Below are 13,513 nucleotides of genomic sequence, written 5' to 3'. Positions count from 1 at the left end.
CTCCGGTAGTATCCTGTGAGTCCAAGAAAACTCCGAATCTCTCCCACGGTGGTTGGTGCTTCCCACTTGGTCACGGTATCAACTTTAGTGGGATCTACTGCTATACCTTCTCCGGATATAACGTGTCCAAGAAATCCAACTTCCTTCAACCAAAACTCACATTTGCTAAATTTGGCATATAATTGATGTTCTCTGAGCTTTCCAAGAACCAAACGCAAATGTTCCTTATGCTCCTCTTCATTCTTTGAGTAAACCAGGATATCATCAATGAACACTACGACGAACTTATCCAAGAACTCCATAAACACCTTGTTCATCATGTTCATAAAATATGCAGGTGCGTTAGTCAGACCAAATGACATAACGGTATACTCGTACAACCCATACCTGGTGGTAAAAGCCGTCTTGGGTATATCCTGTTCCCGAATCTTCAACTGGTGGTATCCTGATCGCAGATCGATCTTGGAAAATACCTTAGCTCCTTGCAATCGATCAAACAGATCATTGATCATCGGTAGTGGGTACTTGTTCTTGATGGTTACTTCATTCAATCCTCGATAATCGACAACCATCCTTAACGATCCATCCTTCTTCTCCACTAGAAGTACTGGCGATCCCCAAGGTGAAGAACTTGGGCGAATATAACCTTTATCCAGTAACTCCTAAATTTGCTTCTTAATTTCCACCAAATCCTTTGCAGGCATCCTATATGGTCTCTTTGATATTGGCCCTGTGCCTGGCAATAGCTCAATCAAAAACTCAATATCTCTATCCGGTGGCATGCCTGGCAACTCTTCTGGAAATACTTCGGGGAAATCCTTCACTACTGGTACTTCCTCCTGCACAACTTCGGTTAAACAATTTACTTGAGTCCTCTTTGGCACATGTCGGGATACATACTTGATCCTTCTCCCTTCTGGGGTGGTAAGTAAAATTGACTTACTGGCACATTCAATATTCCCTTCATACTTTGATAACCAATCCATGCCTAATATCACATTCAATCCTTGGGATTCCAATACTATTAGGTCCGAGGGAAAAACATAGTTACCAATCTGTCGGGGAGGCTGATTCCACCAACACCTATGGGGACAGGGCCCCTTTCGGTTCGGTGGGGGGCGGAGGTCGCACAAAGAGCGGATCGAGGCAGTACACGCGAGCGGTTTTTACCCAGCTTCGGGCCGCACGGATGCGTAAAACCCTACTGCTGCTTGTTTGTGTGTATTGAATTCTTGCTCAGGAGCGATGGACGCTGCCAGACTGAGCGTGAGAGTGTTCCTGGTGTTTCCAATGAGCCAAACTGGCCGAACCCCTCTATGTTGCGCCTGGGCCTCCTTTTATACTTTCAAGGGGTCACCGACAGGTGGCAACGTAGACTAGAAGGGTAAAAATGGAAAAGGATGCGGTAGGTGCAGCTACCGCTACTGTGGATACAGTGCACCCTACCTAACTCTGACGGCAGGGGACAAGGGCATTAAATGCCTGTCTGAGTTGCCTAAACAGTGCAAAAAGTGAACGTTAGGAGCGCCACCGTTTGCCACGATGGCCTTCTCTTCATCTCCGCTTGCCACCGCGCACCCCTAGCTGCACGGCCCCCTGCCACGTGTGCTTGGGAGAGTCCTAGAGCGACACGTTAGCAGGTGTGCTGGAGCGCGGGCACGAAGTGGGGGTTTCTCGCGGCAACCTCCTTGCCGCGGTCGTCGTCTTGTCGTGTTTGGGAGCTTGTCGCTCACCGGGCCTTGCTGGGACGCAGGGCGCGTCGCGGCAAGCTTTCTCGGTATGCCTTGAGTGGCCTTCCCGGCAAGCTCCTCTTGCTGAGGTCTTGTCTCTTCCCGGCAAGCTCCTCTTGCCGGGGCCTGGGTTGGCCTTCCCGGCAAGCTCCTCTTGTCGGGGCCTTGGTTTGAGTACTTTGTTCTTGAATGGTCTTTAAGGGAACCACGGAGGGTCTTGGCGGTCACCAGGCAAGCCTTGCCGCGGGGCGCTGCAACTGCCCGTGCACGAGTTCGGGATACTAGGGTACCCCTACTCTAGTACACCGACAGGAGCCCCCGGGCCTGGGCCATACACGGTGCCGAGCGCTGTTGGGCCAGGCCCAAAACAGTGCACGGGCACGCGCGGCCTAGGTCACGCCGCATATCTCTCCGCTCCCACCGCGCACGCCCAGAACGGCACGCGTCAAACGCGGCGTCGTGGGTGACGTGGGCGGCGTGCGCGGGGCTAAGCCCCTCGAGCATGCGTCAGGCCACGATGATGGGGACGGTTCACGCCCTCCTCCCTGAACGGAGGTAGGCGTGGGGGCGTGGTGCATTTACTGGACGGGGCTGGTGCGCGGTTTTCGGGACGCCCACTCCCCGCGATCACGGGGTGGAGCGAGGCCGCCTCACCCGTCGCCTTGGTTCTGCATCTCCGCCACGCGGCTCCCATGCGCTTGGGGTCGCGGACGGTGGAAGTGGGAAACTGGGCCGTCACGAGCAGAGGCAGCGGGTTGGCCTCGACTCCCTGCTCTTCCCGTGCCTTGATTCGCTGAGCGGGGAGGCCGAGCCCCCCCCCCTCGCTCCTTTATAAAGAGCGGGAGGGGAGCGCAGAAACCCGCACTCTCTCATCTCCTCCTTTCTTCAGCTTCTGCTCCCCTTTCTCTCATCCGCCATGGAGAAAGGGAACCCAGGCCCTTCATCGGTGGCGGCGAGGGTCGCCGCCAGACAGCGCATCTCTCCCTCTCCCGCGCCCGTGGTGGGGGAGCCAGCCACAAGGGGAAGAGGGAGGGGGCGAGGTCGCGTACGAGGTCGAGGACGAGGTCGAGGCGCTCGGGGAAGAGGCGGGCGGGGCGGCGTGCCAGCTTCACCTCCGCCGGCGGCTCCTCCCCCCACGGCGGTCCATATAGGGGACGACCCTTGCGAGTTCTTTGGTTTCGCATTCCCCAGTCCATAAGAGGATGCATGATGAGGGATGAAAGACTTATCTGATATTGCAGCCCCGGGCAACTCTGGTTTGCCGTGGACGGTTCTTGGCACTCGCAACCCCCAGCGATTCTGGCTTGCCGGGGCCCAGGTGTCGTCCGTTTTCTTCTTCTCTTGTCGTTGCCAGTCATGTCATAAGAACACTTTATTAGAGGCGTGACAAGTTGTTTTTGTAATATAACTCTATCTTAGGCAAAGAATTGTTGTGTTACTTCCTTTACTCGACTCTTGGCTTTGTATGGTTCTGCCCTACGCTTTCTAGGGAAACTTGCCGGCGCAGGTACCCTTGCCGCGAGCGCCGAGTGCAGAACTTCAGCAGCCTGCTGGCAGGGTCGCTACCGACAAGCAACCTTGTCGCAACTAGTTGCAGCTCACTTAAGTTGTTGAGCGGACTCGAAACAAAGTAAGTGCGCTAGCGGCTCACTTAAGTTGCTAAGCGGACTGGAAGCAAAGTAAGGGCGCTAGCAGCTCACTTAAGTTGTTGAGCTGACTCGAAACAAAGTAAAGGCGCAACTAGCTACGAGTTGGTTCCTCCGCGCACAGGTTTTCCATACAAAGCACAGTCGTTCAAGGAAAATAACTCAAAAACTTAAAGAACTGATTGCTCAAGTTTTAGCAACTTAGCTTTTCTGTCGTCTGCTTCCCGGCAAGGAGAAACTTTCTTGAATGGCCTGGTCCACACCATTATCTTCTCCTCCCCCCCCCCCAGTAAACTTTGTGGGCGAGGGAACCTTCCTTCTTTTGAGAAAGAAACAGAGAAATAAAGTAATGATATGGAGCCTTGGGCTCGTTATTGCTTACCGGGATTTGGTGCTGCACAAAGTGTCAGATAACATATGCAAAAAAGGATTATAGCATAAAAAACTGACAAGATGTGCGGGGCACATGAACTTTACTGGTGCACGGGGTCTGCGCCCGGCTTTGTACAAAGGATTACATGCAACAGCGGCAAGACTTGTACAAAAGGTGGTTGCACGAAAAGCTTCCGGCAACCGCGCCTTACGGGTAAAACTTACGAAGATGTTCAATGTTCCAGGAGTTGCTCACCGGAATGCCATCTTCGGTCTCAAGGCGGACAGCGCCGGGCCTAGTGACTCATTTCACCCGATAAGGGCCTTCCCACTTCGGCGTCAACTTGTTGGAATTCTTGGCGGACTGAACGCGCCGAAGAACAAGGTCGCCTTCCTCGAAGCTTCTGGCTTTAACTTTGCGGCTATGGTAGCGACGTAAAGCTTGCTGGTAGCGAGCGGCTCGCACAGCAGCCTGAAGATGGTCTTCCTCAAGGAGCAGCGCGTTATCTTGTCGCAGCTGCTCTTGCTCGAGCTCATCATAAGCGAGCACTCGAGGCGACCCGTAAACGAGTTCCGTGGGGAGAACTGCCTCCGCTCCGTAGACTAGAGCGAAGGGTGTCTGGCCAGTGGCTCGATTTGGCGTCGTCCTGATCGACCAAAGAACCACCGTCAGCTCCTCGATCCAGTTTCTTCCGCACTTGTGCAGCTTATCGAAAGTTCTGGTCTTGAGGCCTCGCATCACTTCAGTGTTTGCCCTCTCCGCTTGACCGTTGCTTCTCGGGTGAGCAACAGAAGCGAAGCAGACCTTGGCGCCAAGATCTTGGACATACTGCATGAGGGTGCGGCTCGTAAATTGCGTGCCATTGTCGGTGATGATCCTGTTAGGAACCCCAAAACGGCAAACAATTGACCTGAAGAACTTGACTGCTGACTGTGCTGTCACCTTCCTCACTGGTTCCACTTCCGGCCACTTTGTGAACTTGTCGATCGCAACGTACAAGAACTCAAAGCCCCCGACAGCTCGGGGGAAGGGGCCGAGGATGTCGAGCCCCCAGACCGAAAATGGCCAGGATAAAGGGATCGTCTGGAGAGCTTGAGCTGGCTGGTGTATCTGCTTGGAATGGAACTGGCACGCTTCACACTTGGTTACTTGTGCAGTTGCATCCTGGAGGGCTGTCGGCCAGAAGAAGCCTTGTCGGAATGCTTTGCCGACAAGTGCTCTTGCGCCAATGTGGTGACCACATATGCCTCCATGTATCTCTGCCAACAGCTGTTGTCCATCTTCCCGGCGAATGCACTTCAATTTCACACCGTTGAGTCTTATTCTGTACAGTGTGTTGTCGACAAACTTGTACATACTTGACTGCCGGGCTACTCTTTCAGCTTCTTCTTGCTCTTCGGGAAGCTCTCCTGTTTGAAGGAAACGGACAATCTGCTGCGCCCATGCTGGAGTTTGCGGCTCGACAACAAGGACTAAAGGCGTATCTGTTGCTGCGGGAACATCCGCTTCTACGGCAAGAACCTGCTGTTCGGCCGGAGCGTGATATTCCCCGGCAAGCTTGCCGGAGCAAAACTTGTTTGGAGCGTTTGCTTCAACGGAACAAACCAAGAGGTTCGCCAGAGCAGACTGCTCCTCAGCACTCTTGGCGTCGATCTTGGAGACCTTCTTGGCGGTGGCTTCGGGAAGCTCTGCCGGAAAGTAGTCACCAGAAACCAACTTCCTCTTCTTATTCTGTCCAGTTGATGGTGTCACGGATGGTTGAGTCAGCTCGAGCACAAAGATCCCTGGTTCCACAGGTAACTTTAGTGCAGCGCACTTTGACAGGCCATCAACAATGTCGTTCTGAGCTCGTGGAACATGTTCCATTTGCAGGCCGTCAAAGTGTTCTTCTAGCTTTCTCACTTCATCAACATAAGCTTCCATCAATGGACTCTGGTAGTTCTTGTTCACTTGGTGGATGACAAGCAGCGAGTCACCCCTTACAATGAGTTTCTTGATCCCAAGGTCAGCTGCGATTCTGAGGCCGGCAAGCAAACCCTCATACTCTGCAGTATTGTTCGTTGCTTGCTCCTTGGGAAAGTGCATCTAGACTACGTACTTGAGGTGCTCTCCGGTGGGTGCGATAAGCAGCACGCCAGCACCGGCGCCTTGCAGCGAGAAGGCACCATCAAAGTACATCAGCCACTCTTTGCTTGTCTCCTTGACGGGGATGCTCGTCTCTGGAATTTCTTCGTCTGGGGTTGGCGTCCACTCTGCTATGAACTCTGCCAATGCCCTGCTTTGGATCGTTGCAGTGCTCTCAAACTTGAGGCCAAAGCTTGACAGTTCCAATGCCCACTCGACAATCCTGCCTGTTGCTTCTGGATTCTGCAGTATCCTCTTCAGCGGAAAGCGAGTGACAACTGTGATCTCGTGTGCCTGGAAGTAATGGCGCAGCTTTCTCGGGGCCATGAGGAGGCCGAAAAGCAATTTTTGCACACCAGAGTACCTCGACCTAGCCCCCTGGAGAAAGGAGCTGACAAAGTAAACTGGGCGCTACATCATCTTCTTCTGCACCTCCTTGCATGTCTGCGCAGATTCAACTTTGTCGGGGCCAGAGCTTGTCGGAGAAGCCCCCTGCTTGTCGCTGGATTCACTTGTCGCGGTCGCTGGCTCATCATCCGCCTCCCTCTCCGCTACTAACACAGCACTAACCACTTGATTGGTTGCTGCCAGATATAGCAGCAACTTCTCTTGTGGCTTAGGTGCGACAAGTATTGGAGTGGAGGACAGGTACCTCTTCAAGTCCTGCAGCACGGCCTCCGCTTTCGGAGTCCATTTCATTGGACCTGCCTTTTTCAATATTTTGAAGAATGGCAGGGCGCGCTCAGCAGACTTAGAGATAAACCTGCTGAGAGCAGCCACGCAACCGGCAAGCCTTCGCACATCCTTGACGCGCTTCGATGCTTCAATCTGCTCGATGGCCTTGATCTTGTCGGGGTTGGCTTCAATTCCCTGCTGAGACACAAAGAACCAGAGAAGCTTGCCAGAAGGGACTCCAAACACGCACTTCTCGGGGTTGAGCTTGAGGTTGATCTTGCGCAGATTTGCAAAAGTTTCTTCTAAATCTTGGATCAGGGTAGCCTTGTCCTTGTTCTTGACCACTATATCATCCATGTAGGCTTCCACATTTCTGTGTATCTGTGGCTCAAAAGCGACATGGACTACTCTTGCAAATGTTGAACCAGCATTCTTCAACCCAAAGGGCATCCGTACAAAACAGTATGCGCCACAAGGGGTGATAAATGCGGTTTTTTCCTCATCCTCTTCTGCCATGAAGATCTGATGGTATCCTGAGTATGCATCAAGAAATGAAAGCAAATCACATCCATCTGTGGAGTCAACAATCTGGTCAATGCGCGGCAAGGGAAATGGATCTTTGGGACAAGCTTTATTGACATCAGTGAAGTCTATACAAAGCCTCCATTTCCCGTTCGCCTTGCGCACAACTACAGGATTGGCCAACCACGTGGGATGGAGCACTCCTCTGACAAGGCCTGCTGCTTCCAATTTCCTGATCTCTTCTGCAATGAACTCTTGGCGCTCCACCGCTTGCTTCCTGACTCTCTGCTTGACGGGCCGCGCATGAGGACAGACGGCAAGGTGGTGCTCGATTACTTTCCTGGGAACACCGGGGATATCAGACGGTTGCCATGCAAACACGTCGACATTCGCCCGCAGGAAAGCAACGAGCACGCTTTCCTATTTGGGGTCAAGCGTGGCACTGATGGTGAAGGTACCACCAGTGCCGTCCTTCTTGGCGGGCACCTTCTTGGTCTCGGGTGGAGCTGCCATCGTCTTCTTGCACTTGTCGGTGGAGCTCGATGGTGCGTCCTCGACGGTAGCGCAGCACTCCGAAGAGGTGTGCTTGCCGAAGTGGGCATCAGAGCTCTTGCCGGACTTTGTCTTCTTCTTCCCCCCGGGAGCTTCAGCGGCAAGTATGTTGTGATCGGCTGCGGCTGCTGCTTCCCGGTAGATCTTGTCGGCGTAGATAAGGGCATCTTTCTTGTCGCCGGGGACAGAGATGACACTTATCGGGCCTGGCATCTTGAGCATGTTGTATGCATAGTGAGAGGCTGCCATAAACTTGGCGAGCGCTGGACGGCCAAGGATCCCATTGTAGGGCAATGGAAAATCGGCAACGTCAAATGTGACCCTCTCAGTTCTGAAATTCATCTCGCTGCCAAATGTGACCGGCAGCGTGATCTTTCCCTTCGGCTTGCTTCTTCCCGGGCTAATTCCTTGGAATGTGCCGGTCTCTTCGAGCTCGCTGTCAGGGATGTGAAGTCTCTGGAGGACCGCGGAGGATATCAGGTTCAAGCCGGCCCTGCCATCAACTAGCATCTTCGTGACCTTGAGGTTGCGGATAGTTGGTGAAACCAACATCGGCAAGCACCCGACCGCAGTTACGCGATCAGGGTGATCCTCAATGTCGAAGATGATAGGCGTGCTGGACCATTTCAGAGGCTTGCGTGACTCTATGGATGGCTCTGCTGCATTCACTTCCCGCATCCATTGCTTGAGTTGGCGGTGCGAAGTATGCAGAGAAGCACCACCGTCAACGCACATGACCTCTGTGGCTTTCTGAAATTCCTGCTCGTCGGCCTCGTCATCATCCATGTCTTCATCGTCGTCGTCATCTTCAGCCTTGTCGCGGCCGCGGGGAGGCCTATCTCCTTGCCGCTGCTTGATCTTGCCGCGGCGTCCCCCTCGGCCGGGACGTTTCTTGCCGGATCCACCAGTTCCTTCCTGGGCCTTCTCCTTGTCGCGCCGCTCGTACTCAGCTTTCTGTTGCTCAACAAGCTGTTTGACTTTCTTGCAATTCTGGAGATCGTGGCCCTTGGTGCGGTGAATCTTACAATACTGCTTGCCGGAGCTGACCTGCTTGTCGGCGGCCGCCACAGGCTGGGCCTCCTTGTCGGAGCCACCAGCTTTAGCTTCCTTGGCGCCACCTCCGTTGCTGGACTGCTCGACAGCTAGCACTTCCTTGCCCTTCCTCCTTCTGTTGTTCCGCCGCCGGCCTTTCTTTGCCGGGGCGGCATCCTCACTGTCAGATCCTCCTGCTCCTACATCCTCTCCGGGGAGCCTTCTCCCCTCTTCAGCGCGTGCACACTTGTCGGCCAGGGCGTAAAGCTTGCTGACGTCTCTGATCTTACACATCGCCATCTCCTCCCTCATCCTTCGGTTTCGCACGTTCTGATGGAACGCGCTGATGATCGCGGCGGGGTGGACGTCTGGGATGTTGTGCTGTACACGGCTGAATCTCTGAATGTACTTGCGCAGTGGCTCTCCTTCCTTCTGGGCGAGCAGATGAAGATCGCTTTCTTGGCCATGTGGCTTGTGGCCGCCTGTAAAGGCGCCGACAAACTGATGGCACAGATCAGCCCAGGAGGATATGGAGTTGTCCGGCAAGTGCATGAGCCAGGATCTGACATTGGGCTTGAGTACCAGCGGGAAGCAGTTGGCAAGGATCTTGTCATCCCGTCCCCCGGCAGCCTGCACCGCGATGGTGTAGATGCTGAGAAACTCCGACGGATGCGTCTTGCCGTCGTACTTCTCTGGTACGTCTGGTTTGAAATTCTTTGTGCTGGGCCACTGGACTTGCCGCAGCTCACGGGTGAACGCAGGACAACCTACCGCGTATGGCAGATCGCCTGGTTCCCCTGGCGCATGCATATCAACAGAGGGCCCAGCGCGCTTGTCGGATTGACGTCGCGCTTCTCTTCGGCGCTCGATGCGGGTTCGAGCGTCTTCTTGTTGTCATTCATGGAGAACTTGGCGCTGGTCGCAACGAGCTCGTGGGTCAGACGACGCGGTGGAGCCGCTGTCGGGGTGAACCCGGCGAGTCGGCGACTTTGGCCTTTGTAGTGGAGAGTGCATGGAAGTCGCACCTTCCCCAGTCTTGTTGCCATCGGCTCGCGTCCGGCTGTCCTGCCGCGGCAGCGAGGTGCTTGGTTGCCGCGCAGTGTCGCCGTTGGCGAAACCGATGAGGCTCTGGATAGTGGCCCTCCATTCGTCGGTCTTGTCCGCCATCGGAGGGTAATCCAGGAGTAACTGGGCCAGCGCCAAGGCTTCCGCCGGCGTGGTGGGCGGCAGAGGTGAACGGTGCGAGGAGCGGGACATGCTCGGACTCCTAACCAAGTTAGAAGGAGCAGTGTCCCGTCCAGGCGACCGCACCTCGCTGGGGCCAGCATGCTGGCGTGCATGCTGGTCTTGAACGCCACGCGAACCACCAGCTTGATCTTGGGCCAGCGAACGTATGGTGTTGCGAACGCTATGACGCTGCTGGTCCCGCCCTTCCTGAGATGGGCGCGGTGGGCGTATGGACGCCGAGGTCTGCGCGGCCTTGTCCTTGGACTTGGCAGCGCTGTGGGCACCCTCGTCGATGTCCATTCTTCCGCCGGCGTCCACTCCATCGTCCGCCTGCTCCGGAGGTGGTGGAAGCGACGCAGACGGGGCTGTTGCCCCCGAAGCCTTCTTCTTCGGTGGCATGTCGGTGAAGACGATGAAGATTTAGCTCGCGTGCACGCCGGATCGGGTTCGCACGATCTCGACGCCCCCTACCTGGCGCGCCGGAGATGTCGGGGAGGCTGATTCCACCAACACCTATGGGGACAGGGCCCCTTTCGGTTCGGTGGGGGGCGGAGGTCGCACAAAGAGCGGATCGAGGCAGTACACGCGAGCGGTTTTTACCCAGCTTCGGGCCGCACAGATGCGTAAAACCCTACTGCTGCTTGTTTGTGTGTATTGAATTCTTGCTCAGGAGCGATGGACGCTGCTAGACTGAGCGTGAGAGTGTTCCTGGTGTTTCCAATGAGCCGAACTGGCCGAACCCCTCTATGTTGCGCCTGGGCCTCCTTTTATACTTTGAAGGGGTCACCAACAGGTGGCAACGTAGACTAGAAGGGTAAAAATGGAAAAGGATGCGGTAGGTGCAGCTACCGCTACTGTGGATACAGTGCACCCTACCTAACTCTGACGGCAGGGGACAAGGGCATTAAATGCCTGTCTGAGTTGCCTAAACAGTGCAAAAAGTGACCGTTAGGAGCGCCACCGTTTGCCACGATGGCCTTCTCTTCATCTCCGCTTGCCACCGCGCACCCCTAGCTGCACGGCCCCCTGCCACATGTGCTTGGGAGAGTCCTAGAGCGACACGTTAGCAGGTGTGCTGGAGCGCGGGCACGAAGTGGGGGTTTCTCGCGGCAAGCTCCTTGCCGCGGTCGTCGTCTTGTCGTGTTTGGGAGCTTGTCGCTTACCGGGCCTTGCCGGGACGCAGGGCGCGTCGCGGCAAGCTTTCTCGGTATGCCTTGAGTGGCCTTCCCGGCAAGCTCCTCTTGCCGGGGTCTTGTCTCTTCCTGGCAAGCTCCTCTTGCCGGGGCCTGGGTTGGCCTTCCCGGCAAGCTCCTCTTGACGGGGCCTTGGTTTGAGTACTTTGTTCTTGAATGGTCTTTAAGGGAACCACGGAGGGTCTTGGCGGTCACCCGGCAAGCCTTGCCGCGGGGCGCTGCAACTGCCCGTGCACGAGTTCGGGATACTAGGGTACCCCTACTCTAGTACACCGACACAATCCTTAATGGTAACCGATCACACCATAGACTAGCCATATATTCTGCTCCAGGCGAGGTTACTAACATGGATGACCTAAGGGCTTGGGTTGGCAGTTTATACTTATCCACAAATCCCCTTGATATGTATGAATGGGATGCACCAGTATCGAAAAGAACGAGTGCAGTAAATGACTTAACCATAAACTTACCGATTACTGCATCCGGCTGCTATTCAACCTCCTCCACATTAACGTGGTTCACCTGTCCCCTGTTGAAAGGGTTTGGCTTCTTCCCAGAGATTCCATTGCCATTTCCATTCTGTGATTCAGGACATTCATTAGCATAATGTCCGGTCTTCTGGCACTTAAAGCAAGTGACTTGGCTCAGGTCTTTCTTGGCTGGGGTTGATGGGTTGGTGCGGTTCTGGCCGTTGCTTCCTCCATTCCCATTACCATTCTTGGGGCCATTGTGATTGTGCGAGGTACCTCCTCCATGGGTATGCTGAAAATGTCCTCCCGGTCTAGGGGTAAAATGTGGCTTCTGCTGAGCTCCTGAATTGTACTTTCCTTGTGCATACTTCCTCTTGCGATTTTCAATTTGCTGCTGCTTCCCTTCAATCATAAGAGCACGATCTACCAACTCCTGGTAGTTGTTGAAGGTTGCTACCATCAACTGCATGCTCAACTCATCATTCAGTCCTTCCAAAAACTTCTCCTGCTTTGCTGCATCCGTAGCAACGTCATCTGGGGCATAACGTGCTAATTTACTAAAGTCCTCCACATACTGGCCAACTGTCCGTCCTCCTTGGCGCACGTTGCGAAACTCTCGCTTCTTCATGGCCATAGCTCCTGCTGAAACATGGGAAGTTCGAAAAGCCTGCTGAAACTGGTCCCATGTGATAGTATCGACAGGGAAAGTGGATGTGAAATTCTCCCACCATGATGATGCGGGTCCTTCAAGCTGATGTGCGGCAAACTTCACCTTCTCCGCATCAGTGCATCCTGCTGTGGTCAACTCTCTAGCTGTCTTGCGGAGCCAATCATCTGTTACTATCAGCTCGGTGCTACTGGAAAACACCGGCGGATTCAGCCTAAGAAAACGGGCTAAGTGGTCAATAGGTGGTGGTGGTGGTGGTGGGTTGTTGTTGTTGTTCCCTGATTCTGATTCTGGACTAGCAACTGCATCAATGTGTTCTGCTGCTGGATCAACTGAGTGAGCTCCGGTGGGAAGGTAAATCCAGGGTCACGTCTCGGAGGCATCTAAGGGTTTAGAAAAGATGAGATTTAAGAATAGAGGGGGTCTAAAGAGAAAACACTACCCATATGCACATGAGGCAAAAGCAAACAATTCACTTCATTCAATCAAACAAGGGCATACAATCGATCTAACTATCGCAAAAGTGCTCGGACTACTATATTTACATGGTGGACTACTACTACTGTTGGGGTGGTCTACTAGAAATATTATTCGGTTGCAGACTCCATGATATCTGCTCCAGCTTCATCAACATAGTCATCATTGCTATCATCTGGATCCGAGTCGGTGTCGTCGATGATGATGTAGTCTTCCGGGCGAATCTCCTTGGGTTCTTTGTCTTCATCTACTGGCGTAGGGCCTCCCATAAATATTCCAATCTTCTTGATCAGATTGTCATTCTTCCCCACTAATACTTCAATTTCCTCTTCATAATCTTCACACGTAGCCTTGAGTTCTTCCTCCAGTTCCTTGATTCTTGTCCTTGCCTTCTTCAGGTCTATCATGTCGGCGCACATTTGGTTCTCCTGACGTCGAATGTGCTGGTTTAACTCCTGGATAAAAGCTGCAATTGATCTATCCTTTCTGGTGCTGATCATCTCCTAGTGCTCATCTCGGCGCCCACAAATCTGGTAGATAGTATCCTTGAGATCATTGCGGTAGACTTCTCCAATGCGTCCCATGGCGATGTGAGCGGCCATGCTCTTTCCTAGACTCCAAGTTGGTGCATCAAAGGAAAACTCTATGGGCTTGGTGACTGGCATGAACGTCCTTCCAGGAACTTGAACTTGAATCATCCAACGCTCTTCTTCAGGTAAAGTGGCGTTGTAGGTTCCGGTGAAGCTTGGTACTCCTATGTTCAGATATCTAGTGACTTCCTTCAAGTGACGTCCAAAGGGTGTATCTTCATCCGGTTGCGTGAAC

Source organism: Triticum dicoccoides, chromosome 4A (genome assembly GCF_002162155.2).
Source record: "Triticum dicoccoides isolate Atlit2015 ecotype Zavitan chromosome 4A, WEW_v2.0, whole genome shotgun sequence".
In the NCBI taxonomy this organism is placed as follows: domain Eukaryota; kingdom Viridiplantae; phylum Streptophyta; class Magnoliopsida; order Poales; family Poaceae; genus Triticum; species Triticum dicoccoides.
This window is presented reverse-complemented; position numbering follows the sequence as displayed.